At 39.6% G+C, this 6,347-nt stretch overlaps 1 long non-coding RNA gene across 1 annotated transcript; it reads left to right on the forward strand.

Moving 5' to 3' along the window:
- LOC133453172 (uncharacterized) lies at window positions 1-754 on the forward strand. Its single transcript, XR_009783298.1, has 3 exons — window positions 1-35; window positions 261-332; window positions 716-754. It is a non-coding gene; the product is annotated as an uncharacterized LOC133453172 (long non-coding RNA).
- Window positions 755-6,347: the final 5,593 nt, after the last annotated feature.

A 6,347-nucleotide genomic window follows, 5' to 3' on the forward strand; every position in this document is an offset into this window, starting at 1 on the left:
TGGAAACAGCCAGTCTCGATTGGCCACAGCCTCAAGTGAGCAGCCATCAACTACCAGCTTTTTTATTTATTTTTTACTGAAAACGTTTTAAAGGACAGTTTTGATCATGGTTTTATTCAATAAAAAAAATTAAATGAAATGATCTGTCTCTTAACAGATCAGCAGTATAGCTCATTCAAGTCTACCGCTTGTCCAAGCCTGTTCGTATTCCTGATAACCAAGATCTTAAACTTTTTGCATCTCTCCCTCTATTCCACTAGGAAACCAGAAGAGCAGGAAGTCAGGGAAGGGTCGGAAAAAGTCCAACAGTGAAAGCGAGGAATTGTACGCAGGTACTGTAGACATGGTTTTTGTGGAGATAAATCTCATTCATAATCAAAGAAAAGAAAACTGGGGGATTGATTCTGGATATCCTATTTTTGATACTTTGAATAACTAAAGCTAAAAATAGAGAATCAGCAAAGCTTGGTTAAGTTCAATATGAGATATAAATATATATATTAAATGCTTCATGTTTTTGCTGAAGTATGAAGCCATGCTCTTTGGCTTAGCAAGTAGGTTTTTCTCCATCTAAAGGAAACAAAATCTGCTTACCAGCATCCCAGAAACCTGTCTGATGGATTGTTGCAGACATAATCTCTGCCTCCACCAGTATGTACAATAAAAGGGTGCAGCATTATGAATTGTTCTCATTTATTCTCATTGCTCCATGTAGGAAGGGGGCACTCCGATTCTTTCGGCCTTCAAAACCCACTGACAGACGGCTATTCTGGCCCCGCCCAGCCTGCTGTCAACCAGCTTCAGCATGGTTTGAATACTCTCTGTCTTAATGCACCTTCTTTTTCTTACTCATCATTCGATATTTCATGTTTTTTTTTTTCATTTTCTTCCCCTTTCCCATAGGTGGCAACGTGAATTTCCCATCACCGGATCTCTCTCTGCCTGGAAACCCCTCCACTCCTGGAGCTGCTGATAACAAAATGAATATGAAGCGGGTGATGTCCCGTCAGGGAGCCGGTCCAGCTGGTAAACTCTAATGAGATTCTTTATTCATTTTACTTCATTTATATTATTTGGTTCCTCGTTGCAGCTTTTGTTTTGTAGGTTGAAGTTGCAGATTTTCTTTTAAAATGAATAGTTCACATCTTGTAGCAGAAAGAGTTGGTCCAGTCACTTTTCTTTCACAGAGGGAATGTTTTTACAGAAGTATGAAGCCATGTTAGTCAGCTTAGGAAGTAGCTTTGTCTCCATCTAAAGGAAACAAAATCTGTTTACCAGCACCCCTGAAACGTGTCTGATGGATTGTTGCAGACATAATCTCTGGCTCCACCGGTATGTACAATTAAGGGTGCTGTATTATGAATTGTTCTAATTTATTCTCATTGCTCCATGTAGGAAAGGGGCTCTCAGATTCTTTCGGCCTTCAGAACCCACTGACAGACGGCTATTCTGGCCCCGCCTATCCTGCTGTGCCTAATCAGTTTCAGCATGGTTTGAATACTCTCTGTCTATGCACCTTCTTTTTTCTTACTCATCATTGGATTTGTCATTATTACATTTCCCTTTCCCACAGGTGGTAACGTGCATGTCCCATCCCGGGATCTGTCTCTGCCCAGCATTGCTCTGACTTTGGCCAGCGGTGCGTCTGGGAACCCCTCCACCCCTGGAGCTGCTGATGGTAAACTGAATGTGGAGCTGATCATTTCCCCTGAGGGAGCCGGTCCAGCCGGACCTACCTATGGTAGACTCCAATGGGATTCTTTACTCATTTTACTTCATTTATATTATTTGCATCGTTACAGCTTTTGTTTTGAAGGTTGAAGTTGTGGATTTTCTTTCAAAATAAATAGTTCAATTCTTGAAGCAGAAAGAGTTGGTCGAGTCACTTTTCTTTCACAGGCGTCAAAATGGACATAGGAGCCGTGTCTGACATCTTGCAGGACATAAAACAGGCTGTTGGTCTCCCTGTTGGGCAAGAAGGATCTGAGCTGTTGGACTCAGGTAAAAGAGTCGGCCCTGTAAATGTGTGATATGTTAAAGAGGTTTATTCTCATTTAAATGTGTGTGTTTGTGCAGGATTCCTTGCTGATCTGTGTAGTGATTCTCCCATAATTGGACTGGTAGTTCTCAGCAATGGGTCTATACTAATATTTAAAGGTGAGTGCTTGGATTATTAAAAGGTGCATTTCAACTCTGTCTTCATGTTTAGTTTTACAGTCTGCACGTTGCTGCTGCCATCTCCAGCTGCTCCCATTTGTCATGCTGGTCTTTGAGTGACCCGTGAATGAAAATATTTTGAGATACCGTCTCTATGACATGTTTTTGTGTTTGCAGGTGATAAATTCTGGTCAGTTGACCCTGTCAGTCGCTCAGCGGGTCTTCCACAGTCTATCACAGACATTCTTGGCGTGCCCTCTCCCATCGACGCCGTCTTTACACGCCCAAACTGCAACAAAAACATCTACATTATTAAGGTATAAATACTACAATTGTGTCTTAGAGTAGGACATCTACCACCACTCACCATCAAAGAGCAATGAACATCACCAGTTGTATTTCTGGACAGCGACTCTTTTAAGATGTTAGGGATTCATATTAACTTTTATGGTCAACTCTTTGTTTCTTTTCGGTTTGCCATCGAAACACAAAAAGGTAAATTTATTATGACAAGCTAGTTTATTATACAATATCATCGGTGGCTTCAAGGATATTAATATATTCAAAAATGCCCACCATGCAAACATTTTTAACCGCCTTAAAAAACAATAAAACAAAGCTGCTTCTGATACAGTATGATAGATTTGTGTAAACGAGCACTTACACTTAATTTTCTTTGCTTGTTATATCAAAAGGACATAAACAAAACAAATGAAACATTTTAAAATGTACATTTAAGAATAAATTAAAATAATTTCATATTTCATTTCAAAACCTTCAAATTTGACGATTCTTTGCACTTTTCCTGACAAACAGCTGTAAGCACCTAACAAATAACTATGAAAAATGTCATATTCATTTTAGATTTTGATCTTCAGATCGATGTGCTAGAGCTACCATTATAAAATGTCACTCTTTCTATATTTTTCAGAACCAATCACTCTCTTAGCATAGAAGTAGGTGCTACAGCGAAAGCAATGAAACACAACAGGGCAATTCTGAATGCATGATCATTTCAAATTGCTCACTTTGCAATGATGGAGACTGAAATATAGTATGTTTGTCTCCAGGGAGATCAAATCTGGGCTCTGGGAGAGAACCTGATGTTGCAGCCAGGTTACCCCAAACCTCTTGCCTCTGAGTTTCCGGGTCTGACAGGAACCATCAAAGCTGCCCTGGTAGTGCCGGCCACCAAGAGCACCCCGGAGACCATCTACTTCTTCAAGACTGGTAAAGAAGACACAGCCAGCAGGCATTAACTGTGTTTTTACACAATGACAAACGGTGTCCTTCCTTACAATTTAGTTCATAAGATATTGTAAATGTCCAAAAACTGGATATGAAAATCACTGCACATGAAAACAGTTTACAGGACTGTCTCAGAAAATTAGAATATTGTGATAAAGTTCTTTATTTTCTGTAATGCAATTAAAAAAACAAAAATGTCATACATTCTGGATTCATTACAAATCAACTGAAATATTGCAAGCCTTTTATTATTTTAATATTGCTGATTATGGTTTACAGTTTAAGATTAAGATTCCTAGAATATTCAAATTTTTTGAGATAGGATATTTGAGTTTTCTTAAGCTATAAGCCATGATCAGCAATATTAAAATAATATAAGGCTTGCAATATTTCAGTTGATTTGTAATGAATCCAGAATGTATAACATTTTTGCATTACAGAAAATAAAGGACTTTATCACAATATTCTAATTTTCTGAGACAGTCCTGTATATTAAAAAGGTGGAAAAGAGCTCAGTGATGAATTGAGAACGTGGAGCGAGTGGTATCTCTTACTAAGAAGACTTATTTCCTGTTGGTCATATAGGAGATGTCATGCAGAAGTTCACCTACCCACGAGGCGGCTCTGCCTCCTGCAAAGCCAAGCCAAAAGGCAAGGCCAGCTCCTTGAAGAAACTGACTGATCGCCTGAAAGGTGAGTGAACCAGCAGGACATTGTTCACCTCAAATGTTGGACCGTTCCCTCGACAGAACGTTGCCAAGGTTAAGAGGTAGCAGTCAACTATTGTAGCTTCGGCCTCACCGAGGCACGCAGGGACTGAAGTAGTCCAGGTTTCACCAGAACACCACAGCACAGAGGTGAATGCTGAAGTAATGTAACAGCAAGGTTAGGCTAACAGTAAGAGCAGAGGTGTCAAAAGTATTCACATTCATTACTCAGGTAGAAATATAGATACTAGAGTTTAAAAATACTCCTGTAGAAGTTGAAGTATCAACTCAAGTTTTTTACTCAAGTAAAAGTATAAAAGTACTGGTTTCAAAACTACTTAAAGTATAAAAGTAAAAGTAATGTAAGGGGAAAAAAGCCATTAAGGACAAAAGCCATTGAAAATGAATGCATCTTAGTATAATGCAAATATATTAAAGAACCATATATGTGTACTATTGAGCATTAACATGTGTTTCAGAGAGCAGGAGATATGATGACTAGTTGCCTATAAGTATTGTAATGTTGCAAAAAGTCAAACTTCAGAGGCATGTTATCATTTATCCTAACCTTTATTGGAATGTACATCCAAGTTTAGTTGCAGGAATCTGAGGGAACGGATGTAAGAACAAAACTGGACAAGAACATCTGAAACAACCACAACCAAATTCACTCTATCCGGATGGAGCAATTTAACTGGATAGTTTTTTTTTTAAAGGCCGAAATGAAATAGAGTAACAAGGCCCTTTTTAAAATGTAAGGGGTAAAAAGTACAGATAATTGCGTGAAAATGTAAGGAGTAAAAGTAAAAAGTCGTCTGAAAAATAATTACTCCAGTGAAGTATAGATAACCAAAATTTCTACTTAAATAAGGTAATGAAGTATTTGTACTTTGTTACTTGACACCTCTGAGTAAGAGCTATTGCTGGAATGGACAAGGTTTTACTTCTACAGCAGAATGACAGAAATGCTTCTGATGGTGCATTTGATGATTTGCAGTTGGGACACAAAGGGTTGAAAAGACCCAAAACAAAAGAAGTGAACTTATGTAATCAACATACAAAACATTAAACAAAGTTGTGGTAGGATTTATTAGCTCTTTTCTATCCTAAGTGAGCTAGAACGTATATCCGGTTAAGTAAAAAGCTCACACTTCAGAGGTACAGTGAATGCAGCATGGTTTGAAGTCGTGCCTAGGGACGTCGGTGAGGCAGCAGATATAATTTGACTCCAAAGTGATTCTTTACTGTAACAGAACCTTGAAAATCTTAATGGTTCGCATAATGAGATATTTTCCAAACATAGACAGCCAAAAATAGTAACAGGGTTTTCTTTCCTCCAGAGTTTTATGTACTGTATGCTCTCCGACTAAGTGCATATTCTTAATTGTATTCACATGAAGATGTTCTTCTGGGCGGAGATATCAACATCAAAGTGTCTCTGAAGGGCTTCCCCACCCCGGTCACCTCTGCTCTGACCGTACCCAGTCCTCCGGGGGGCGACGGATACCAGTTCTTCGTCTTCGTTGGACGTAAGAGCTTTCTATTTATTCACATTCAGAAGCCACTGCAGTATAAATTACAAGATACCTGAGCTACTGCTAAATTTACCTGGTGGTTTATGTGACACAACACAAAGAAGATCGTTGAGAAAAAGCTGTAAAATCCCACCATACGCTGCCTTCTCATAGCTACACAGCAGGCAGTTACATTATTGGTTAATATTTTTGCAAAACCACAAATTAAAGAAGAAAAAATTGGATGGACTCCCAGGTGGGCCCAAACATAACGCTGCATGACTTTAATTGTTGCTCTGTATCTTGTGGTAATAATAAGTAATAATGTGTTTTCTAACACTTTAATCATATCAGCTTCATCAGGTAAAATGTTAACTGCCTTTTTTCCTGTTATTATGTGTAATTTGACAAATGAAGTTCATCTGATTTCAACATTTCTTAAAAACTCTCCGTCCTCTCTTCCAGCGCTCGTCTTCAGGGTGCAGATTTCAGGTGACCTGCCTGCTCTGGCCAACCCTGACGCGTATGACGGCTTCTCCCCCCTGCCCCTCTACGACCCCGCTGCCGCGCCGGCCGACCCCGCCAGCCTGGCCGGTCAGAACCGGGACTCCCCCTATCCAGCCAACGACTCCCCCTATCCAGCCAACTCCATCAAATTCTGGCTGCGCTGTCCCTAGACGCATCTTCAAGCGCGGAAAGATGCCACGTTCTGCTTCAGTAT

This window comes from Cololabis saira, chromosome 10 (genome assembly GCF_033807715.1).
Source record: "Cololabis saira isolate AMF1-May2022 chromosome 10, fColSai1.1, whole genome shotgun sequence".
Classification (NCBI taxonomy): domain Eukaryota; kingdom Metazoa; phylum Chordata; class Actinopteri; order Beloniformes; family Belonidae; genus Cololabis; species Cololabis saira.